The 26,835-nt window shown below is 40.7% G+C and overlaps 1 long non-coding RNA gene and 1 pseudogene across 1 annotated transcript; both read right to left on the bottom strand.

The window, feature by feature from the left end:
- The window catches only part of LOC137005151 (uncharacterized), a 1,346,463-nt pseudogene that overhangs the window by 1,189,032 nt on the left and 130,596 nt on the right, over positions 1–26,835 (bottom strand).
- On the bottom strand, positions 24,084–26,731 carry LOC137007709 (uncharacterized). Its single transcript, XR_010892640.1, has 5 exons — positions 26,520–26,731; positions 25,449–25,833; positions 24,731–24,890; positions 24,447–24,565; positions 24,084–24,331 (listed from the first exon to the last, which is right to left on the bottom strand). It is a non-coding gene; the product is annotated as an uncharacterized lncRNA (long non-coding RNA).

Below are 26,835 nucleotides of genomic sequence, written 5' to 3'. Positions count from 1 at the left end.
ACTCCCGCAGGAGTAATTTTAGAAGTCACTGCCGCAGCAGTGCAGCGGCGAGATGCATCCTAGTCAAACTCACACAGCAGCAATAAACGCAAGCTCCCGACAGAGTTCCTTAAATAACAATAACAATAAATTAAATAACAATATTGCCGCAGCAGAAGCCTGCTCATAGCTCCACATGGTGGACATAGTAGGGTGACACGTTCCAGCCCAGCTCCCACAGGAGCCTCATTAAATATCACTGCCGCAGCAGTATTCATTCACGACTCCAGGCCAATTAATCACAACCTCCTTGTGTTCCGGCATAGGAAACACTAGTGCCACTCGACACCTCAACTCTATTCTTCATATCGCTTTAATCTTTCGCTCCTTTTGGGGGGGTAATAAGCATTAAGCATCTGGGTATCCCATATACTTTAAATCCTTAAGCGTTTTCAACCATGCTAAATCCAACTTGCTGTCACAAATTTATTCTGCATTTTTTGGGGGGTGTATCAGAGCTCGAGTTGAAGATGCTTCATCGAGCCCCTCCTCAGTGGACAGCAAGCCAAATTAGCTAACCTAATACCCTAAAGATTATATGGGCAAACGAACTCGTTAAATTCACATTTATGTGGAAACCTCTATATGCAATTTAACCAATAAAAGATCAAATCTGAGATTTATTTTAGTCTTTGATTCTAAATATATTTATATGTTCAATACATACTATATTGTCAATGCATATATTGATGTATAGTGAAAATATTAGCACCGGTTATAATATTTGGAAATGTATTATGTAATATGTCACATTATATATTTTTCAATATATTCCCATATATTATTGTTTCGTAAGGGCTGAGCACGGTGCAAGATGTTACCAAGATCTCTTATGAAGCTTTAGAGGAGATAAATGTGAGAGTGTGAGTGTCTCTATCTAAGGAGAATAATCTGAGCACAGTGAGAGATGTAGCTGAGATCTCTTATGAAGCTTTAGAGGAGATAAATGTGAGAGTGTGAGTGTCTCTATCTAAGGAGAATAATCTGAGCACAGTGAGAGATGTAGCTGAGATCTCTTATGAAGCTTTAGAGGAGATAAATGTGAGAGTGTGAGTGTCTCTATCTAAGGAGAATAATCTGAGCACAGTGAGAGATGTAGCTGAGATCTCTTATGAAGCTTTAGAGGAGATAAATGTGAGAGTGTCTCTATCTAAGGAGAATAATCTGAGCACAGTGAGTGATGTAGCTGAGATCTCTTATGAAGCTTTAGAGGAGATAATTGTGAGCGTGTGAGTGTCTCTATCTAAGGAGAATAATCTGAGCACAGTGAGTGATGTAGCTAAGATCTCTTATGAAGCTTTAGAGGAGATAAATGTGAGAGTGTGAGTGTCTCTATCTAAGGAGAATAATCTGAGCACAGTGAGTGATGTAGCTGAGATCTCTTATGAAGCTTTAGAGGAGATAAATGTGAGAGTGTGAGTGTCTCTATCTAAGGAGAATAATCTGAGCACAGTGAGTGATGTAGCTGAGATCTCTTATGAAGCTTTAGAGGAGATAAATGTGAGAATGTGAGTGTCTCTATCTAAGGAGAATAATCTGAGCACAGTGAGTGATGTTGCCGAGATCTCTTATGAAGCTTTAGAGGAGATAAATGTGAGAATGTGACTGTCTCTATCTAAGGAGAATAATCTGAGCACAGTGAGTGATGTAGCTGAGATCTCTTATGAAGCTTTAGAGGAGATAAATGTGAGAGTGTAAGTGTCTCTGGTTAAGGAGAATAATCTGAGCACAGTGAGTGATGTAGCTGAGATCTCTTATGAAGCTTTAGAGGAGATAAATGTGAGAGTGTGAGTGTCTCTGGTTAAGGAGAATAATCTGAGCACAGTGAGTGATGTAGCTGAGATCTCTTATGAAGCTTTAGAGGAGATAAATGTGAGAGTGTGAGTGTCTCTGGTTAAGGAGAATAATATGAGCACAGTGAATGATGTAGCTGAGATCTCTTATGAAGCTTTAGAGGAGATAAATGTGAGAGTGTGAGTGTCTCTATCTAAGGAGAATAATCTGAGCACAGTGAGTGATGTTGCCGAGATTTCTTATGAAGCTTTAGAGGAGATAAATGTGAGAATGTGACTGTCTCTATCTAAGGAGAATAATCTGAGCACAGTGAGTGATGTAGCTGAGATCTCTTATGAAGCTTTAGAGGAGATAAATGTGAGAGTGTGAGTGTCTCTATCTAAGGAGAATAATCTGAGCACAGTGAGTGATGTAGCTGAGATCTCTTATGAAGCTTTAGAGGAGATAAATGTGAGAGTGTGAGTGTCTCTATCTAAGGAGAATAATCTGAGCACAGTGAGTGATGTAGCTGAGATCTCTTATGAAGCTTTAGAGGAGATAAATGTGAGAATGTGAGTGTCTCTATCTAAGGAGAATAATCTGAGCACAGTGAGTGATGTTGCCGAGATCTCTTATGAAGCTTTAGAGGAGATAAATGTGAGAATGTGACTGTCTCTATCTAAGGAGAATAATCTGAGCACAGTGAGTGATGTAGCTGAGATCTCTTATGAAGCTTTAGAGGAGATAAATGTGAGAGTGTAAGTGTCTCTGGTTAAGGAGAATAATCTGAGCACAGTGAGTGATGTAGCTGAGATCTCTTATGAAGCTTTAGAGGAGATAAATGTGAGAGTGTGAGTGTCTCTGGTTAAGGAGAATAATCTGAGCACAGTGAGTGATGTAGCTGAGATCTCTTATGAAGCTTTAGAGGAGATAAATGTGAGAGTGTGAGTGTCTCTGGTTAAGGAGAATAATATGAGCACAGTGAATGATGTAGCTGAGATCTCTTATGAAGCTTTAGAGGAGATAAATGTGAGAGTGTGAGTGTCTCTATCTAAGGAGAATAATCTGAGCACAGTGAGTGATGTTGCCGAGATTTCTTATGAAGCTTTAGAGGAGATAAATGTGAGAATGTGACTGTCTCTATCTAAGGAGAATAATCTGAGCACAGTGAGTGATGTAGCTGAGATCTCTTATGAAGCTTTAGAGGAGATAAATGTGAGAGTGTGAGTGTCTCTATCTAAGGAGAATAATCTGAGCACAGTGAGTGATGTAGCTGAGATCTCTTATGAAGCTTTAGAGGAGATAAATGTGAGAGTGTGAGTGTCTCTATCTAAGGAGAATAATCTGAGCACAGTGAGTGATGTTGCCGAGATCTCTTATGAAGCTTTAGAGGAGATAAATGTGAGAATGTGACTGTCTCTATCTAAGGAGAATAATCTGAGCACAGTGAGTGATGTAGCTGAGATCTCTTATGAAGCTTTAGAGGAGATAAATGTGAGAATGTGACTGTCTCTATCTAAGGAGAATAATCTGAGCACAGTGAGAGATGTTGCCGAGATCTCTTATGAAGCTTTAGAGGAGATAAATGTGAGAGTGTGAGTGTCTCTATCTAAGGAGAATAATCTGAGCACAGTGAGTGATGTAGCTGAGATCTCTTATGAAGCTTTAGAGGAGATAAATGTGAGAGTGTGAGTGTCTCTATCTAAGGAGAATAATCTGAGCACAGTGAGTGATGTAGCTGAGATCTCTTATGAAGCTTTAGAGGAGATAAATGTGAGAGTGTGAGTGTCTCTATCTAAGGAGAATAATCTGAGCACAGTGAGTGATGTAGCTGAGATCTCTTATGAAGCTTTAGAGGAGAAAAATGTGAGAGTGTGAGTGTCTCTATCTAAGGAAAATAATCTGAGCACAGTGAGAGATGTAGCTGAGATCTCTTATGAAGCTTTAGAGGAGATAAATGTGAGAGTGTGAGTGTCTCTATCTAAGGAGAATAATCTGAGCACAGTGAGTGATGTTACCGAGATCTCTTATGAAGCTTTAGAGGAGACAAACATGAAAGAATGTCATTTTTTGTCTCAGGAGAAACATGTGAGAAGCAGGAGACTTAGCCTTATGTCTCAGTTTGATGTTCACTTGATCTCATTTCTGTCTAGGAGAAAGATGTGAGTTGAGAAGGAGATCTCATGTTTGATTCCCTTTCGTGGGAACTGTCGACGCTGCGTGGTAACGCATTGGGAACCTTCTGCGTGATGTTGTCACTGAAGCACTCATGTATCTAGCCAATCGCGAAGCGAGACGTCAGAGACGGGTGACGTCACGGACCAGGAAACTATAAAGCACACTCGGATGCAGAGCACGCCAGCTTCTGTGTCTTCAGCAAGCGCTCTATGTTATCTTGTGTGTCTTATTTGGTGTTGTTTGTCCTGCTTATTTTTGGAAAACATTATCTCTTCGTCTGAGGACAAGAGTGTTATTGTGCACCACACATATATATATATATATATAGTGAATAAGACACGAGTGAAATGGCGGAAGGCAGACAATTTAAAAAGTGTGTTCACCCATGCACACGGTTTATTCCAGATGGGGACACTCATGAGATGTGTGTTGTCTGCCTGGGGGTTGAGCATGCACAGGCAGCTCTCGAGGGGGCTGTCTGTGTTCATTGTGAGAAGCTCACCCTCAGAGTTTTAAGATCACGCCGGGCACTCTTTCACGATAAAGAGGATGCTCCGGTCGGCGTTCCCCGCGGAGCGGGTCCCGCTGTTGCTGAGGCGCAGCGGCGGCTTCATTCGTGGGGTTCGCAAATGGAGCTGGCAGAGGGGGTTGAGACGGGCCCAGCCTTATCTCGCCCTTTACCTGCCAGCCCCAGTGCCTCTTCTCAGGCGGCGGAAGCACGCGTTGCGGTTTCTTCCCCCCAGAGAGAGGCACCCGCGCTTCATCTCTCTTCCTCTGAGGAGGTTGATGTGATGAGCGTGGGGGAAGAGGAACCGCCATCCTCTTCCCCAGCACATGAGGAGCTCCTGGAGGTAGTGACCAGGGCTGTGGCCAAATTAAAAATTGACTGGCCAGCAGAGCGGGCAGATACTAGACCAAAGAGTAAGCTGGATGAGCGCTTTCTGCCCGCTCGGTCACTACCCCAGCGTCGGGGTTTGCCCTTCTTTCCGGACCTCCACACCGAGGTCTCGAGGTCTTGGAAGAAGCCGGCATCATATCGCGTCTTCAGCCCCCAGACCTCAATGTATAGTAACATCGTGGGGCTGAAGCAGCAAGGCTATGCGGCGATGCCTCGGGTGGAAGAGACGCTTGCGGGCTATCTCTCCCCCGAGTCTGCATCGTCGCTGAAAACCCCGACGTTGCCCACCAAGCCATTAAAAACTACATCAGGCTTGGTGGGCAAGGCTTATGCGGCAGCAGGTCAGGCAGCGGCATGTCTACATACCATGTCGCTCCTACAGGCATATCAAGCCGACCTGCTGGGGGAAGTGGAGAATAGCGGGGAGGCCACGTATGAGTGCATCCAGGAAATCAGGATGGCAACTGACCTGGCTCTCCGTGCCACCAAAGAGACGGCCAAAGAAATCGGCCGCTCTATGGCAGCATTGGTGGCTACGGAGAGGCACTTGTGGCTGAACCTCTCGGACATAAGGGAGCGTGACAAAGCCTCCCTTATGGACGCGCCGCTGTCTCCTGCGGGCCTCTTCGGCGACGCCGTTACAACAGTCGTCGAGAGGTTCCAGGAGGCTAAGAAACAATCTGCGGCGTTCCAGAGGTTCATCCCCCGCAAACCAAGAATCCCTCCCCCCGAGGCTGATGAGCGGGATCAGCCTCAGCCGTCAACGAGCTCCTCAGCACACCACAGAGCGCAACAAAAGATTAGCGTGGCCGTCCGTGCTCCCCCGCAGAGAGCTTGGGGATCGGGTCGGCCCGCTCAGCCGAAGCCTTCTAGGGGCAGAACGGACCTGCGCGCCGTTATCCTGGCCCGGAAGGCTTCGAAGCGGTCCTGATGTCTGTGGGTCAGGAACCGATGAGGGCGGCCCCCTCCGAAGGGAGCCGGTGAAAAATACATCTAAAAGCCGCTTCCCTTCGGCGCCCTCAGGGGATCGTTATGCCAACCCTGCCACCCAGGGTGCGTCAGGGCGCAGCGGTCTCCACCGACCCTCCGAGGAGGGCCGGCCACTTGGCTCGATTGTTCTCTGCCGGTGCGCCGCTTCAGAGCGTCGAATCAGGTGCTCAAAAAACACCAGAGGCCAGTCTCGAGAGACTGGTTCCCTTAGTAAATTTTCTGGTAGAATGAAAACTTCTTCCGAATATATCAAAATGGGTGCTGCTCACTATAAAAGAGGGTTACAAAATCCAGTTCGGGTCTCGCCCGCCCAGATTCAACGGGGTTCTTCCCACAGTGGTAACCCCCGAGCAGTCTCTGGTTATGGAACAAGAAGTTGCGACACTTTTGCGAAAAGGAGCTATAGAAAGGGTTCCTCCTCCCAGCAATCAGTCAGGGTTCTACAGCCGTTACTTCATTGTTCCAAAGAAGGATGGAGGTCTACGACCTATTATAGATTTACGTGTGCTAAATCGCTCAATACAAAAGCTCAAGTTCAAGATGCTGACACTCAAACAGATTATACCACAGATCAGGTCCGAGGACTGGTTTGTGGCAATAGACCTGAAAGATGCTTACTTTCATGTGTCCATCCATCCTTCTAACAGGAAGTTCCTCAGGTTTGCTTTCGGGGGCGAAGCTTACCAGTACAGGGTTCTTCCGTTCGGCCTATCATTATCACCCCGCACATTCACGAAATGCGTGGACGCAGCTCTGGCTCCGCTGAGGATCCAGGGCATTCGCATACTGAATTATATCGACGATTGGTTGATTCTAGCTCAGTCAGAGCAACTAGCAGTTCAGCATCGAGATGCTGTTCTGTCCCATATGAAGAGGCTTGGGCTGAGGCTCAATGCCAAAAAGAGTGTGCTAGTTCCAGCTCAATCCACCAACTATCTGGGTGTAGTGTGGGACTCCACCACGATGCGGGCACATTTGTCTCCCGCTCGGGTGAGTGCCATTCTTATGGCTATGAAAGGGGTGAAGTTAGGCCAGTCACTCACTGTAAAACAGTTCCAGAAACTGCTGGGTCTGATGGCAGCTGCGTCCAACGTGATACCTTTTGGCCTTCTGCACATGAGGCCCCTACAGTGGTGGCTCAGGACCAGGGGGTTCTCCCCGAGGGGAAATCCCTTTCGCATGATCAAAGTCTCAAAACGATGTCTTCGTTCTCTGACCATGTGGAAAGACCCCCGGTTCCTGTCCCAGGGACCCGTGTTGGGGGCCACTACTCATCGAGTAATGCTTACGACGGACGCCTCCCTCACGGGCTGGGGAGCGATCATGAGTGGTCGCTCAGCTCAGGGTCTTTGGGAAGACCATCAGCTCTCTTGGCACATAAATCGGCTAGAGATGATGGCAGTGTTCCTAGCTCTGAAACATTTTCTCCCAGACCTGAGAGGTTACCATGTGTTGGTTCGTATGGACAACACTGCAGTGGTTGCATATATAAATCATCAGGGGGGTCTGCGGTCTCGCCGACTATATTACTTGGCCCGTCAGATCCTCCTGTGGTCCCAAGGGAAGCTGCTCTCGCTGAAGGGCAGCTTACATCCCGGGACATCAAAATGTGGGAGCAGATGGCCTATCGAGGCAGGGGCCAAGGCCCGGGGAGTGGAGACTCCACCCAGAAGTGGTGAGTCTCCTATGGAAAAATTTCGGTCGAGCGGAAGTCGACCTGTTCGCCTCGGGAGAGTCAACCCAGTGTCCGCTCTGGTACTCCCTAACACATCCAGCACCTCTGGGTCTGGATGCTATGGTACAGACGTGGCCGAGGCTGCGCCTGTACGCATTTCCCCCGATCGCCCTGCTCCCGGGAGTTCTGGAAAAAGTACGCCGGGAAGGGGCCAATCTAATACTGGTAGCCCCATTCTGGCCAACCAGGATATGGTTCTCAGACCTAGTGTCGTTACTCAACGGCTCCCCAATGGAGCTTCCTCTCAGACAGGACCTCCTGTCTCAAGCGGGCGGCATGATTATACATCCCCGCCCAGAACGACTGAAACTATGGGCCTGGCCTCTGAGGGGGCCAGACTCATAAATGCTGGTCTCCCAACCGAGGTTGTGGAGACCATTCTTAACTCCAGAGCTCCCGCCACGAGGAAGTTGTATGCCTACAAATGGAATTTGTTTTCTACCTGGTGCAGACACAATAATACGGACCCTGTCCTTTCTTCTGTTAGCTTTGTGCTAAAATTCCTCCAGAAAAAATTCTCGGAGGGCCTATCTCACTCAACCTTAAAGGTTTATGTTGCAGCAATTTCAGCATATCATGCTCCTCTTGAGGGGAATATCTCGGTAGGTCGAGACCCCCTCGTCACACGCTTCCTCCGTGGCACACTGAGGTTGAGGCCTCCAGTGCGCACAAGGGTGCCAACCTGGGACTTGGCTGTGGTCTTACAAGGGTTAGCTGAGGCTCCCTTTGAACCATTAGAGGAGGTTCCTGAGAGGTTCCTCACTCTGAAAACGATTCTTTTATTAGCTATCACTTCTCTGAAGCGGATAGGAGATTTACAAGCACTTTCTGTTGCTCCCTCTTTCCTTGAATTTGCTCCAGGAATGGTGAAAGCATTCCTGTATCCTAAACCGGGGTATGTCCCAAAGGTCCCTACCAATGTCCCAGGCCCCATTGTGCTTCAGTCTTTCTATCCTCCTCCATTTGAATCTGCGGATCAGGAAAAATTGAATCTGTTATGCCCAGTAAGGGCTTTGGATACTTATGTCCACAGAGCTGCCCTGTGGCGTAAGTCAGATCAGTTGTTTGTCTGTTATGGGTCCCCTAGAAAAGGGGGCCCAGCATCAAAACAGAGAATGAGCAAGTGGGTGGTCGAGGCCATCTCACTTGCATACGAAGCGGCCGGACAGCCCTCTCCCTTGAATGTTCGCGCCCATTCTACCAGGGGTATGGCGGCATCGAAAGCTCTGATGTCAGGAGTCTCCATGAGTGACATATGTGATGCAGCTGGATGGTCATGCCAGCACACATTTATTAAATATTATAACCTTGATGTTGGCTCCACTCCGGGGTCCTCTGTCCTGTCAAGATAACCTTGGCAAGTGCTTGAGCTACGGCTCAGTTGGGATTGCGTTCCCAATGCGTTACCACGCAGCGTCGACAGTTCCCACGAAAGGGAACGTCTCAGGTTACAGATGTAACCCTGGTTCCCTGAGTAGGGAACGAGACGCTGCGTCTCTTGCCGTACCCCTGCACACTTGCAAGTGCTTGCTTCAGACTTACTTAGAAGCTGGCGTGCTCTGCATCCGAGTGTGCTTTATAGTTTCCTGGTCCGTGACGTCACCCGTCTCTGACGTCTCGCTTCGCGATTGGCTAGATACATGAGTGCTTCAGTGACGACATCACGCAGAAGGTTCCCAATGCGTTACCACGCAGCGTCTCGTTCCCTACTCAGGGAACCAGGGTTACATCTGTAACCTGAGACGTTTTCCTTTCCTCTGGGTATTATGATGTTGGTGATGTAAAACAAATTTACATGTCATTCCTGTTGGGGGGAAACCTTGTATTTTTTAAACTGTGTTGTCAAAGATGGTATTATGACTATGGTCAGACACTTGCATGTGTAATTATAATATTAACATTCAATGAAAATCAAGTGTAATGCGTTCAGTTTACAGTCATATAGTGTTTTAAATGTTTTAACACTATAAAAGGTCCATTCTGACAGGATTTTGTCTCATAGAAGAGGTTCTGACAGAAAAATGTATTTTCTGAATTATTTTTATACAGTTAAATTGAAAAATTACTTCAGAGACCAAATGCTGTCAGGATGTCTTTTATATACCATTATTTATAAAAACTTTATAAAAATCATGAGCGTAATTTGAATTAAGTTGAAAAATAATAAAAGATGTTGTTTTGATACTAAGATTTTTTTTTTCTACCCTCAGAATGGCCCATCCATACAGCACATCGTTAAAATTGGCCTTCAAATGCGTGAAAACGTGTGTAAACGAAAAAGCTGCTTTATTTGTGAGTCAAGGCTCACAAATTGAAATCGTCAGTCAATAATTTCAGTCTGTGCCCTCCAGCTTCACAAAAAGAATGACCCTACTCCTGTTTTTGAGGAGGGTGCATGTTATATTGTTAAAAACGGCACAGTCTCAAATAGAAATGGTCAGGATTACCTGCTTCTTGGATGAACGTCCATGAAGTTCAGAACTGCTCCTCTGGATGTGAGTGAAGTAGCAGAAAGAGCAGCCCTCGATGCCCTCTGCCCACCATCACCTTCTGCCACTGGTGACGAGATGGACCTCTTTACAAAGAATGACTAAGTGGCTATCTTAGTCTCAGAGGAAAGGTAGAAAAAGTAAGTCTTGTCTGTCTTCCTGTCTGTCTGTCATTCCATCCATCTATCTAGTATTCTTAGAGTATGGTGTGTGAAAAGAAATATGCATTATGTATTTTGTTGTTTTTTAATTAACTTAAACTAGGTGTGTAAAATTTACAATACATTACAATTAGAGATGCACTGATGTATTGGCCAACAATCGGTATCGACCGATAAAAGCTATTATCACTATCAGCTATCGGCCAATTGTTTAAAAACGGCCGATGTTCAGGACCGATTATATCCTGTCTAAATAAAGGGTTATTCTGAATAATCAGCTATCGGTATCGACAGAGAAATTTAGAATCGGTGCACCTCTAATTACAATCTGTAATGGCAAACGCTAAGGAAAAATTAAGAGATACTGTACTTGTAATTTGCAGTTGCAAAAAAAACTCGGCTGCAGGTCCCGATCCTAGACCTCCAGCTAAGGTGTGGGGAAACCCTCCTCGAGATTCACTCTGGAGGGACCAGGTGCTCTGTGAGCTCCACGAAGGAGACATCATCTTCGTGGCTCCTTTTTGCCTAATGGAAAAGGTATGGAATAAAAAGGCTATTAATAATAACGTGCATAAATGAAACTTGTACGTGCGTAATTGACCCTTCGCCGGGAGTTTGATTGACAAGCGATCTGAATGCAGAATCCGCCATTTTGTCCGACAAAGCAGTCAGGAGTTAGTAGATTAACCTCGGTGGAGTTAAACTTGAAAAATTGTGTATACTGACATCTTTCCGCGTTTGAAACAACATTCCTTCTCATGTTCATTCATGTTTATTTGATGCTATAAATTAACTAGTAGGAAGAGACGATCGGTTCACGAGCCTCTTGAGCTGAGGCGCTACAGCAATCTGTCACGACTCATTAAAGAGCCACAAAACTGTTTTTATTGTTTGAATTTCTTCAAACAGTTTGAAAGCTGAGACTTTGTTTAATATCATAAGTAACCTGCTCTGTCTTGTCTGTCGACGTGTTGTTAGTGTTCTCTTTGCTCCGCAATGTATTTTTTCACTGCGTGTGGCGTGACAGCGCCACGGCTAGTCGGACAAAGCAACTGTAACTAAGGGGGGCGGGTCTTTGCGAAGGGTCAATTCTATATCTGAGCGTAATCGTGACTTTATGGTACAATTCCAGAATCTATGATCAAAACAGATACAGATTTGACATACGCCACATTTGTTTGAGTACGACTCCAAAAATTAGGACTGGTGTAGTTTACACACACAAAATATAGTTTTACAACTGCTGGGTTACGAGTATAAAGTCTTGTTTACGAGTACGAATCATGAATCGACAATCTACTGTCAAAATTACGTCACCACCGTCACAGGCATTAATATAGACCTTATGTAGCTCCGCCCCTTTTCAGCATTGCGCTCGTTGTCTTTTGACTTCCGGTTTGTATTTCCACAGCGATATTACATTTATGAATGAACTGCTCATTTTAAAATCTTCCCGATCTACTGACATTTGTTAAGACATCTGCTTTAAACATAACAATGCTCACGATAACTTTCATTAACTCTACAACAAGTAAATCCACTTAACCAACTAATTATTCTTTGATAGCGATGTCATAGAAATGTACAGAGCTACCGCAAAAACGGAAGTTCAAAGACATTTTTATAAAGATGGCGGCGCGCTTGTTTCTCTGGTAAATAAGGTCTATTCACCTTATTCCGCCACACCCATTTTTAATTCTCCGCTCTTCCGCTAAACTGACGCGGCACATCCGGTAGCTAGAACAGTAGTTAAAAGATTGTTTATAGTCGTCAGGAGCTGATCCCAAGTGTGTAGCTGGAAGTTGTTGGAGTATGTATTGGTAAGGTGCTCGGCGACTGAATGAATGGTGGTTGTTTCTCAGCAGAGTTGTGTACAATGGTGCCGGCTCAATGCATTGTGTTCTTATATCAGATGTAGGTGGCTTCAGATTGAGATGTGATTCTGATGTGTAGTTGTGGTCAGAGACAGATGGATCCTGCTGTTGTGTTTCTGCATCACAGTGATCATACTCACAGTTGATCACTGCATCACTGACGCTGATCGCAGCGTCTGTGGAAATAATATAACCATACACATATTTTTACATTAGTAATTATTGATCATGAGAATTAATATAAGATTGCACTCATACTTTAACAGAACAGTCTGAGAGAGAGATGCATTAAAAACGAGACAGTATATACACAATCTCTAACTCTAGTGTTAATAGTTAGGTCAATATCAATATGAGAGATGTAGTTAGCTGGCCTGCTATCATCTGCAATCTCTGTAATTTACAGGAAAAATGTAAGTAAGCTATTGTTAGACTATAATGTACCATAATACTACAGTAAATATGTACCATTGTACTATCTTACATATGAAATATATAGGTGGCAATTGAAATAATGCAAGATTCGTTGTATTTTGTGAACTGCTCTTTACTGATCTTAACTGTATTCATAGAACGGACTTCACGAATCTAACATTAGGTTAACAAGCACATGGCTAGCTAAGTTAGCTTACCTGAATATGATAATCTGTTCAGCAGCCGCCGTGACTTCTTTACCACAACATCGTAGCCGAGACATTTCTCAGGGTAAAGTATTCGTCAGTCGTTCTCCCGTCTCTTGCCTCAGGTGCTCCTCATCTTAAGGTGGTGGGTGTAAATAAAGTGCACCATGACACTCAGATCGCTTCACATTGTATTCGTAACATCGTTGATGCAATTGCTCTCTCTTCTTAATCTAATTGTTATGACAGCCCCTAACTGAGCATATAATACTCATCTACCATTACCAAGCGGGAAGGAAGTCGACCGGAAGTTGAAGTCGGCCGCGTGCCGCCATCTTGTAGCAGAACTTCACTTGCGCTAGCATCCCATTGACTGCCATTCATTTTGGCGTCACTTTAACAGCTAATAACTTTACATCTGAGGCGTTTAAAGACTCCATTTGTCCATTATTTATTTCTAAACATACACGACAATGTATAAAGGGCTCCATTACCTTCTATGTTACATTATGGCCCCGTAGAAACAGTTTTTGTAAAAATAGGCTAATGATTGCGTCATAACCACTCGACTCTCTGTCGCACAGTAGAGAAATTACCGTATAAGACCATAGACAGTAAAAGAAATGGACACAGCGACCCCATTGGAACTCAATTGAGACAAGTGAAGCCCATTTTTAGCGATTTTTAGCACTTCCGTTTCTGATGCGCAGACTCAAAACTAAGCTTGATGACGTCAGCAACCTGTCTGACAGATGTAAATCTTCTAGTAGCTGTGCGTGCAAACTGCCATCGTTAATCTTGCAGAGACGGCGAGCTTGAGCGGGGAGTTCTTTGGCGTGAGTGAGCAGGAGTAAGTATTCTGATTAATTATTTTGTATAGTATTTTAAAATGTAACGCCAGTACGCCATATTAAGTTAATGCATACTATTAAGAAGTTATGTAAAATTATGTTCAAGAACTGATATGAATTTTACCCATACCCAATAGTTATTTAACGGCCCAGGGATCGAATATTTTAAATATAATTAAAATTTTGATGCACATGATGTTGTATAACGTTAATGGGCGCCGAATATAACCACAAAATGGCGTTAACTGTTATCTACACATCTACATCGCAAGAGAAATGGATGAAACAGTCATATAAAAAAGTTATTCAGTAAATCGCTTGGACAAAAGCGTCTGCTTTGGCCTGTTAAATAACATATAGACTTGTGCCGATATTTGGTAATGCGATAAATCGCGATAATGAATATGCACGATATTGTAATCGTCGGCACTTCAGAATATCGTAAATAATAAATTATTACCAATTATTAATTTTTTATAAGGCAATTAAGAATACTTTACCCATCAATCGTATAAAATGCATAACACCACTATTCTGCATCAAAAGGACACACACTCAGATGTAAACAATCCCAACGTGCACGAGAAGCACATGGCGGAACCAGTGAAGGAGACGAGCTGAATGAAAGTGCGCGTTCACTCTCTGACAGCAGAGGGCGCTGATGGAACAGCATTGTGCAGCAGTTACCATGGAAACCGTGCAAACAAAGTAACTGCGCTAGTGAAGTTTTTAAAATGCTTCAAACAGCCATTCATTTTTTTGTAATCTCAGTGTTGTTCATCACAGCACCAAATACTGAATACTTAAAAAAGACTTAAAAGGATATTTATTGTCAAACCTAAACATTTTTATATTTTAATCTGGACTACAACATGCCCTAATGATTAGAAATGTTCTGATTATTTGTTATTGTTCAGTAAAACTTTGAAAACATACAGCTTCATTAGTTAACATGTTAATTCATTATCACTAAACTGACAATAAAAATACTTATAAAGTATTAATTATTATTAATTAATGTTATTTCTTAGTTACTATTTGATAACATTACTAAAATCACAATAACTTATTTAATGGACCTGAGATAAAACTAACAATGATCAGTTGTGTTTCTAAAAATAACACTTTCTGTAACAAATGTAGCTATTGCTCAATCTTAGTTAATGCATTAAATAGAGTAAAGTGTTATCTGTTGTTCTTTATAGCCTAATTCTTTTGCATTTTAATGTTTGAAAATTTCAGTCAGAGTTGTTTTTGCTTTATTACAAAAAGAGTTCTTAAACCTGTTAAACTATGACAAAAATGGATTTGCAACTTATTTTAATACCGTGATAATACCGTATACCGTGATAAAAGCTTAATCAATTAATCGCAACATGAAAATTTGATACCGTCACATGCCTAATAACATATAGATAATAAATGGACAATAACGAATGTCACCAATAACATCTATAACTAATGGTTGCCATTTTTCTTTCCTCATAGGTAAAAATACAAACTTTTCTTCTGCTAACACCAGAAAAAGAAGAAAGAAAAAAAACTAAAACCATGGCTAACTACGCTACCAACAAAGGTAAACCATATTAATATAGTATCATTTAGAATATATAGTATAAAATATGGAAAGCAACACTGTAAGAGAGAATAAAATAATAAATTAACCTTGTGTAATACCTATATTGTTATTATTATTTCAATGAAAAGATAAGAGCAATTAATTTGTGTTTTATTGTATATTTGCATAGACTTTTTTTCTGTTTTGTTCGGATATAAATAAATCAATGGCCAGAGACAAGTTACTTGTGTGTTAAAATCTGTTTACTCATACTGACAAAACAGTGTTTTGATTGTGATTGCTGTATGCTATTAACAGGTCCAGTGATTTGGATGATCGGGAGTAGCTACATTCATCGTGGGGAAGAGAGGGCCAGAGAGACCATCGGGGCCAAGGTTTACTGGTTTGGCTGGGGTGGACTTTGATGGCACGGACTCCTTCCTTTCTTCTAGCGGTCCCTCAGAGGAAGAGCAGCCCCGGATGTCCTGCTGATTCACTGCGGCGGGAACGACTTGGGATGCAGAAAGAGCATCGATCTCGTCGCAGCGATGAAGCAGGATCTGCAACATCTCTGTCGGCGTTTCCCTCAGATGACCATTGTGCTGTCTGACATCACCCAGAGACATCGGTGGAGATCGGGCCTTCCGGGGAAAATTGACAAGGCCCGTAAATGGGTGAACAGTGTCATGGCTACCTTTGTCTTGGGAATGCAGGGGGCTATTGTGCATCACCCTCAAATTGTACTTAACAAGCCTCAACTGTTTCTAAGGGACGAAGTTCATTTATCACCTAGGGGTAATGATATTTTTTTAAATAATTTAGCTGAAGGCTTGCTAGTCTTAATCCAGTAGGGGTGATGCTGGATTAAACCTCTCAGCATGTTGAGGATTGTTAAATTGTTTTGGGGTTGTGTATGTGCCTTTTGTCTTTAGTTTAATACATGTTCACATTGGTAGACATAACACTGTTCAATAGTCACTGCTCTTTCTCCCCCCACCCTTCTTTCTCCCCTCCGTGCCATTCATGTATCACCCTGGCCATCCACCCCATGGCCTCTCACTTTTCTTCCCCACGACGAATGTAGCTAGAGAGGGGATCAGGATTTAAAAAAAAAAAAAAAGTATTACTTTTAAAATTGTTTTTGTTTCAATAAATAAATACTTATTAACGAAATGATTGAATATTTATTATCAAAACACACAGTAGACACTTCAAGTAGACATACCTGTCATGTGAAATGTCATGTGGTTTTATTACTTATGGTTTAGAACTTTGTAATGATACATATTCAGTCAGTAGCCTTCACAGTGAATATTGATAAGGGAGATGTCAAGACACCTTTAGATTACATTAGATTTATCTTTATTGTCAATGTGTAGAGTACAAGTACAGAGACAATTCAATGCATTTAAGAGTCTAACCAGAAGTGCAAAAAAAGTGTGGTATAGACGCAGTGTATTATAAACAGTAAATGACATCATATTACGCTATATATAATTACAATGACATCTTACATTAAAACATTATAGGCCTGACAAAAGAAGTGGCTAAAATCGACTTTTATTATTATTATCGACTCTGAAATTATAGCCTATTTTTGGATTGTAATCATTTGCCTTTCTGCAGTACTTAGTCATTTTAGTTAGCTATATATACATAAATAACAGATAACAAAGAACATGTACAATCATCCAAAATTATTAAAAGTGATTGAAATAGCACATGCACACATTAAAAAAAATGTTTGTTTCCTTCTATCTACATCAAACCGAATAGTAACCCATCCAAAACAGACATATATAATCCCAGGAACCATACTGTCAGTATACAATATCCCCTCGAGTCATTTTCGTATCGATTCAATATAGGCTGTTCATTTATAGTCTCTTAAAATTGCTTATTGTTCTACATGATTTCATCTCTTCACGTAAAACATTTGCCCATAGGCTAATATTCAAATAATTGTGAGCTAGGTGTTAAATCATGCAGTTTTGGCAAATAAATCATGGTCAAAAACACTTGAACAAAAAACTTTTTTTTTTTATTTCACGTTGTGACATTTTGTAGATGGCTTCCGACCAGGATGAAAGGGATCACATTCATCTTCAAGCATAGATCTGTAAATAAATAAAAGGAACATTAACCGCGATTGACATTGAGATTTTTCTTACACTGCCTGTATAATTTCCTGATAATTCCCATCTATATACTGGCTGTTACCCATACTTCATTATTTAATGAAGTAGATAAATTATTAAAGTTCGTGGATAAAAGCTACTTCATATGTATTCACCGAATTATTTCCAATTTCCCAAAAACATTGTTGAAATATTTTGTCCCGTTGCTTTTATGGACTCTATATCTATGGGCTTCTCTCTTGATGTCTCCCCGATTGCCTGCGAGCTTCTCCTCCTGTCTGTACGGTAATTTCTCTACTGTGCGACAGAGAGTCGAGTGGTTATGACGCAATCGTTAGCCTATTTTTACAAAAACTGTTTCTACGGGGCCATAATGTAACATAGAAGGTAATGGAGCCCTTTATACATTGTCGTGTTTCTTTAGAAATAAATAATGGACAAATGGAGTCTTTAAACGCCTCAGATGTAAAGTTATTCGCTGTCAAAGTGACGCCAAAATGAATGGGAGTCAATGGGATGCTAACGCAAGTGAAGTTCTGCTACAAGATGGCGGCACGCAGCCGACTTCAACTTCCGGTCGACTTCCTTCCTGCTTGGCTAGTACTATAAGCATTGTCAGCCATTTAGCTAACTTTAGCCATTTTGTTAACTGTATAGCCATTTTTAACCACATTTCCTCTCAGCAAACCCGAAGAAAAGGCAATTGCCGGCATTTGCTGGCAAACTAGTTAAGAATGCTTTGTCACTTTGCTTTACACCTTAATTTATTACATTTTATTTCATTTCAGTTGCTATGAGTAATTTTTACTATTTCAGCTTTGTTCTCTCTAACACACACACACAAAAAAAGCTGTTTTCATGATTTTCACAAGTTTTAATGTAAATCTTAAAATATTGCATTGAAAATGATAGATTGAAACCCCAAAATGTGCATCAAAATGTATGCTTGCTTGAGGTGGATACGTTATGCATTCATTGACAGTTTATTTATTTATTTATTTTTCCTTGATATCCTGATTTTTTTTTTACAAATTAAATTTGCTTTGATGGAAATTAAAGGTGGAAATATGACAGTTTATATCTGTCATGTAGTTGCTGATAGCACCTTTAAAGTGATTACGAAATAGTAGTAGGGACAGAGTGTAATGTTTAATTTAACAGCATTAACATTTCAAATGATCATTTTCAGCACAACAAATGCTCTAAAATGCATCAATACACATTTCTCAAAACGTATTTCTCCTTTTTATCACATTTCTTAACATAAATATAACTATAATAATGAAGAATAACATCTTAGGAGTGATGTATGTGCACTTTAGCTCAGGGGTCTCAAACTCGCGGCCCACGGGCCACTTGAGGCCCGCGGGATGATATTTTGTGGCCCCCCACCTGACATCAAAGTTTAGTGTTAGTGCGGCCCGCGAGTTATTCTAAAACTTTTGTTTTATTTTGTTATCACTTATGGCAGTGGTCTCAAACTGCCGGCCCGTGGGACATTATGACTGATATGCAAAGAAAAAGTCGCCGTTCTAAGGGGCATTCACATATCGCGTCACATAAGCGGCGCCGCATTCTCCTTCTTTCCAATGCGCTTTTGCTCCAGTGGCGTCTGTCGTTGCTATGCAACCATGAGCCGCGCTCTCAACCGCGTCGCTTCTATTATGAGCGCGCTTGCCTAAATTACAGTAAAAGCTCTTGACTTTAAAGGGCACCTATTATGCCCCTTTTTACAAGATGCAATATTGGTCTTGGGTGTCCCCAGAATGTATTTGTGAAGTTTCAGCACAAAATACCCCACAGTTAATTTATTATAACCATTTGAAAATGTCATTTTTGGGGCCTGTTTTAAAAAGAGCTGTTTTGGTGTGTACCACCTTAAATATAAATGAGCTGCATATCCCCGCCCTGCCTTTGGATGAGGGCGTAACTTGCATACTTATGGCAATAAACAATGGCTGAGAGTGAGAGACCCGCTGTTTTGTATGGCATTCAGCCGTACATGTTTGAACCGGAATCAGACCCAGATGATGAAGAGACTCCGGCAGAAGAAACACAATTGAGAATGGAGCAGGACGTCTCTGAATGGTTATTTGATACATTTATGTACTTATAGTTTTAATCGCGTCCCCTTTGCAATTATGGATGTGCAACACACACACACACACACACACACTGTGATAACGTTCGCGCAATTTTTTGAAACTACAAACACAAATACTGTGATAACGTTTGGTAAGTACGTTAGATACACACTATACAGACAAGGTTTAAATTATATACACAGACATTCTACGACGACGACAACAACTTTAGACGCATTTGTTATTGAATTGGCTGACATCGACTGAAATGACTATTTGCTCAAAAAACATTAAATACACTAACTTCTTCTGGAGGTGACGTTGGATCGCGAACAGTAGGCAACGATCCACACTTGAGGATTAACTTTGAAGCAAGACCTGCTTTGAATTGACCCTCGTTCTCAAAAAATTATTCGCGCAAACATAAACGTATTATGGAATTTTGAGTGGCGCCTTTCCTTCGTAAATAAAATCCATCCACTGCGTTTTCAGTGGTCTGATGTCGGAAGTAAGTGAAAACTACTATGTTCATTATTACATCCCACAACAGAACAGTTATGTTTCTTAGGAGACATTACCGTCTGTCGTTGAAACAATGGAGGATGGTTGACAGATCACCGATGGCAGGGTCTATGCCAAAACCAGATTGTCAATCAAACCACGTGGGTGGGGCTTAGCGCAATTCTACGTCACAGTGAGAGCAATCTTAGAACAGGGCGTTCTGAGACAGTGCTTATGAATTATTGAGATTGTAAAAAAAACACTGGGTGGATTTTTCTCATTCTAGGGTGGTTTTGCTCACACACTGCCAACACACATTTATGGTCAAACACCATGTAAAAGTGAATTTTGCATAATAGGTGCCCTTTAAGTCACGAGCGTCGATTTAAACCACCGAAACGCGTCCGATGCAGCCATTCAACGTTACCGATGTTCAAACGGCATCTTGGACAAATGTGTCTCTGGCTGTGTGAGCACAAGCGCTGCAGGTGTCTGTCAAGAAACAGAAGAGTGTACAAATGTATTCAGGGATTGTATTTGTTCAGTACAGTGTTGGTCAGTGCAAGATTTTAATGTTATTTAAGCTAACATGAAGTAAGGGAAAATACTTCCACTAGATGTTAAAATCTAATAATTGTCACAGATCCCTTGTTCCCCTGGACTCCATTTCCCAAGATCCTCCTGTTCTCCACACCTGCACTCACTTCCCTTGTCAACTCCTCATCATCACGGATCACCTGCACCTGGACTCTATCATCTGCACTCCCTTTATATTGCACTCACTCCATTCACTCCTCGTCCGTTCTCTGTTTAAGTTATGTGTATGTTTGGTGTTCCTGCCCTGTATCTATTAAAGAAGTATCTATATTGTGGAAATCCGTATCTGCCTCATCCTTCTACCAGCTACACATAACAATAATGTATGTATGAGAGCTTTTTATTTTTTGGCAAAATAAAGTTTATATATATATATATATATATTAGCTCCAGTTTTTTGTTTATTTCTGACCCTCCACAAGTTTTGCTGGTTTTGTTCCTAAATTACATATTTTTTATTCCATGCACCTTGTTGGATGTGAGAAGTTGCACCAGACTATTGCAATTAATAGTATTATATTAGTAGGCTATATTAGTAATATTATATTAGTAATAGTATTATATTACACTCTATAACAATGAGAGAGACACTGCGGTTTACATTTAGTATGGTAAATAAAATATTTATAGTATAGGTATAAAAACATTTCAGTTGCCCTAATGAAAGTAAATGAGAAATAATGCAAAGGAAAGTAAATTTTCTGAAATATTGCGCTTTCTTGCGCTTTAATGTTAATATGGCCCTCCTGTCAATCACACAAACGGCCCCCCGACAATTTACTGCGGTCAAGCCAGCCGCCACCCAGAAATGAGCAGTCAATCTAGCCGCCCCTATATTTCGCGGTCCGCGCATACACTTGGCATTACGGTAAGACTGTCTGTGAACCGATCTGAACGTGATTTCACATTCATTCATTTATTCAGTCAGTCAGTCAGTCAGTCAGTCAATAAAAATAACAACAAAAAAATATTTCACAGCTCAATTTCACCTGAAAATGATAGTAAACCTCAAAGCCTGACATGCTGCTGAATTCCAAAATTAAAGCCCTCCAACACTCATACGCTGTTTTGTCCATATATTATTATGGAATACAACATCAGAAATGTCCTGAAACGATGTAGGTGACACTATGAGAAGGTGTATTCTCCATCTTAGGTGAATTTGTTTTGTGGGAACTAGGACTTTTCTTTTTATGATTTTCTGAATGTATAGACAAAATAGCACATAGATATGAAGTTTGGGGGGCTTTTATTTTAGAATACAACATCAGAATGTCCTAAAACGGTGTAGTTGACACTATGAGCAGGTGTACTGTGCATCTGAGGTGAATTTGTTTTGTGGGAACTAGGACTTTTATTTTTATGATTTTCTAAATGTATAGTCAAAACAGCTGACATGAGTTTTGGACTCATTATTTTGGAATCCAACATCAGAATATCCTGCTGAAACGGTGCCGTTGACACTGTGAGAATGTGTCCTCTCCACACGAGGTAAAATAGGTCTGTGAAATGTATTCAGTTTCACAATGTATGGACAAAACAGCGTATGAGTGTTGGAGGGCTTTAATTTTGGAATTCAGCAGCATACAATGTCAGGCTTTGAGGTTTACTATCATTTTTCAGGTGAAATTGAGCTGTGAAATATATATATTTTTTTTTAGTTATTTTTATTGACTGACTGACTGACTGACTGAATAAATGAATGAATGTGAAATCACGTTCAGATCGGTTCACAGACAGTCTTACCGTAATACCAAGTGTATGCGCGGACCACACGGATGGCTTGACCGCAGTGACAATTTGAGACCCCTGATTTAGCTGATAGCTCGCACTCGCAGCACATGGCACACTGTTACACTCATCACGCTCATAAAGTCAGAAAATGGATATAAAACACTTTTAAACAGCAAATAAACAGCTGATTTAGGTAATAAATTCACATATGAACTAATTTCTCAACATATTTCACTAAAAACATAACAGTATCATTTAAGAACACCTGACTCACAAAAGACTGGAAAAATGCAGAAATCATAGCCAAATATGGTGATTTATGAGCTCACTTACCATGAATAAATCGACAAAGATCAGAAATAGTATATAGATTTAACAAGGAAATCTGCTCTATGCAGTTTTCGTCGAAAAATCAGCTCAACTCACTTAATCCTTAAGAGTCAAAACACAAGCAATTAGAACTATTTAAATAACATTTTCCTGTTAACGATTTTTCAAAATATGCATTTCAATAATTAATCTAGCATTTCTCACGTACTTTATGGATTTTATAACCACGATTAACATGCATCACAGCTCAAGCGGACATTTCACTTCACTCCGTGACGAGACTGGCTGCGTCCGAAACCGCCTACTCAATGAGTAGGTACTTAATTTCAATAAGTACTTACTTAACGAGCGCCAAAAGAGTAGGTACTTAACAGCCAAATCTCGTTGAGTATGCGAGATCCGAAAATAATCCGCCATGTTGACGTTATCATGTGACCTACGTTATCACAAGTGCAACAACTTAAAAGATATGAGTGACAGGTTTAATTCTTCTATCTGTTAATATCTTGATATTGATAAACTGCTTATTTTGTGGTCTTGTTGAAGAAACAGCTGCCAGTAATTTTGTAATTGTAGTAGGCTACAACTAATATATTTTGGGTTAATTTAAAGTTCTTATATTTTTATAATGTGAGTTTATTTTTTTGTTACAAATACCCAAATTCGTGTGAATGTTATTAATTTCTTTATTTTATATACAAAAATGTCCATCCACAAGCATAAATCAAAAATTGTCCCCTTTTTCTTGTTGAATTAGCTCTAGTTTCATCCCTCAGGCTTACAAATAATAAATAAATTAAATACTTTTATGCATTATGATGTATTCAAAATATTTAACCATGTCATCATGCTTTGTATATATAATTTCAAACGATGATGTTTACAAACACATTTTTATGGTTTTTTTTTTCATTATTATTGTTCATTGTTAAAGATACAACTGTTATTGTCCCTGATCTTGTATGTTATATAGGTCCTGCAATAAAATAAAGATGAGTGACAGGTGCACTAACACCTCACAGCACCAGTAACTCCACAACTCTACCTAGTGCAGTTTCCCTCAGTGTTAGCAATGTCTGAAGCCAAAGAAGACGTCAACAGCTGCTCAAAGATCTCGCCTTTGAAGAAGACTGTTGATTTTATACTCAAAAAATGTAAGTAAAATCTACTTGAAATTAAGATTACTTCAGAGCGAATTGCTTTGCTAGCACACCCCAACATTAACCATAAACCAAAACTTAATTATATTACTTTTCATATTACTTCTTTAGTAAAAAAAGCAAAATGTAATGTTTTGATATATGACAGCTGTGCATGAACACACTAGACAAATACAGCTGATGTGAATACATCTCCATTTACAGTCAATGAAAGCATGAAGTAATAAAATATATACATTTACTGATAATAGCATAATTAATAAGTAAAGAATTAATTAAAGTAATAATGACAATAATTAAATAAATGCACGTACAAGTCAACAACACACGAAACAAAGCTTTATTCAAATGTATTGATCTAACAATCAGGTATTTACAGTCCTGTTGTCATCTCACACAGCTGTGCCAATTCTGCAGCTTTATTCTGATGAAGCAGCTGATGAACACCTTCATCATCATGTCCCTCACCGCTGCTCTTCTCAATGGGGACATCGTTGATCCAGAGGATGAGGAAGACCATGATGATGATCCTCTGAACCCTACAAGCTTGAAGCAGGAGTGGGAGAAGATGTGCGGGACAATCTGCTGCTGCAAACATTCTTGTGCTCTCCATCAGCATGACTGAATAAACAGATTAAAACTTTTTACAATTCATTCATGTCAGCATTCAGTTTCTTGCCATACTTCATTTCATATTTTTACAATTACATGATGATTTCTTTTGTAGCTTCATTACTTTTGTGGTGTGGTGGCCTAAACCACTGAGCTGGTCAGCAGAAGGTTGCTGGTTTGAGCTCTGCAGCGTCTCCACCAGTGTGTGCTTGATCCAGACACTTTACTCCAGCAGGATCATCCCTGTAATAAGAGCACTGTTAGTCACTTTAGATAACAGCATCTGCCAAATGTACATTAGATTTTTTTTTTAAATCCTTTTTTGTTAGTGTTTAGAGCACAAACGCTATTTGGGGGCATAAAGGGTTAGTTCACCCAAACATATAAATTCAGTCATTATTCACTTGCCTTCACGCTGTTCAATCCCTGTGTTCATTTTTTTTTTTCCACAAAAGTTGATTTTGATCACGTTTGTCCAGCTAGTTTCTACAATATCAGTCCATGGAGCCTGACGTCCAGAAGCTTCATGACATTAAGTGATGATGCTTTTGAAGCTTCAGTGTATGAACTGAAACCAGCAGAACAAATTTTTTATGATTTATTTATACATTTTAAGCATTACAGAAACTTACAAAAAAATAATAATAATAATAATGAAAAATAACAAACGGGATAATACACAATAAAACATTACAGTAAGAAGATACACCAAGGATTCTTTTCCCCTCGAAAAAAAACAAAACAAAAACGTACAGTCATGCATACAGTAAGTACAGCAGTGTAATGGCCAGGCAATATAAGATTAGTATCAACATCTAGATTGGTAATAGATGCGGGGGGAGAAAAGGGGATCACACACAAAGTGCAGGGTCAAGCTGGAGAGTTTTAATATGTTCACGAAGGGGCTGCCAAAGCTTAATGAAAATGGTGCTAGGTTGGTGAAGAGAATACCTAATTTTCTCTAGTTTCATAAAATAAAGTGAGGATGTGATTTTGGTCAAGTTTGTTCTGCTGGTGGAAAAGCCCTCACCCTCCATCTTACACTCGCTGGATAAGAGCGAGTGTAAGATGGAGGGTGAGGGCTTTTCCACCAGCAGAACAAACTTGACCAAAATCACATCCTCACTGTTTGGTCTTTGTCTAGATGCTCTCGCTGGCTCTGGGTTCACTGAGGATGAAGAAATCACATCAACATCAGGTCAGATGAGGCAGTAAGGGCAGGAGGAGTGATGGAGGATCTCGTCCATGACACTGAACCATTCCCAGGATCTGCTGTGGCTCTCCATCCTCAGTGCTCAAACCCGTCTGAGGACATTTCACATCCTACAAAAATACACAATCATAATACAAAAGCAATCATTTTAGCAATACAATGTTATCTGATTTCTGTATGAGAAGTAACAAAATGATCTTTAAATTTTTGTTTCAGGTTTTCCTTTTTTTTTTTTTCCCTTTTTTTCCACAAATGCCACTGTCATCTTTCCTTGCAGGTCCTGCTCCAACACAAAGCTCTGCAACAAATACAAAGACATCAAGGATCAGAAAAGTACTGTAATAACTCTGTTTGAAATTACAATAATTAAAATAAACTACAACTTAAGATTTAAATAGACTTTGTATTCATTTCTGTCCCTGTAACATCAGACAAGATTCAAGTTTCCTCTGAGATTTATGTGCTCAAATCTACAAATCCTTAAATTTTGAGGTAGTTGAAGATTTGTTTTAACTCACTTTTTATCCAACACAAATGTTCCTTGTTTTATTAAAAGTACTAACAGACAAATAAAATAGATAACTTATACCTGTCTAGTTAAGTGTACATTTTTTTATTTACATTACTTGCATTCATGTAATGTAAACAGTGTTGATAACAGTGAATTCTACATAATAGCACACACACACACATCACTCATGGAACATAATCCATCATGCATAAGTCATAATACTTTATATATTCTTAATATTTTCCTGCCAGATGTTAAATAAACATTTAGTAAGCATCTTTAAGATGTATCCTCTTCGGAGAATTAATGTGTTTACTAGAGCTCCCTGTTATCTATACAAAATAAAACATGTTTTTACAGTAAAATCACAACTATAGTGTCTAGCATCTTTACACATTCAGCAGTTTACTCTACAGTAGTTCAACAAATGTGACTTTAACACAAGAACCGTGTTTTTGGTTTTCAATACTCACATTTGACAGCATCCGCGTCGCTTTTCACCTCCGTGTTTGATATGACGTATCCTCTCCCGTGGCCTCCTGGGATAGAAAAGTATCCATCGAGGAACACTTCAGAATCTGGGCGGAAGCAGTAGGCCATCCGGGAAATTCTCAACTACTTGTTTATGATTACTTTCGTTTCTGGCATACTTATTCGCTCGCCTACTGATTTTCCCCTATTATAGAGTAGGTAAGTAGGCGCACGGCCGAATCTCGCGAGAATTAGTACGTCACCCAGGTAATTTTCGCCTACTCTTTTTGCTTCTGACATACTTATTCGCTCGCCTAC

The sequence above is a fragment of the Chanodichthys erythropterus genome, chromosome 3, assembly GCF_024489055.1.
Source record: "Chanodichthys erythropterus isolate Z2021 chromosome 3, ASM2448905v1, whole genome shotgun sequence".
Lineage (NCBI taxonomy): Eukaryota > Metazoa > Chordata > Actinopteri > Cypriniformes > Xenocyprididae > Chanodichthys > Chanodichthys erythropterus.
Note: the sequence above shows the minus strand (reverse complement) of the source record. Positions and strands in the feature narration are given on the sequence as shown.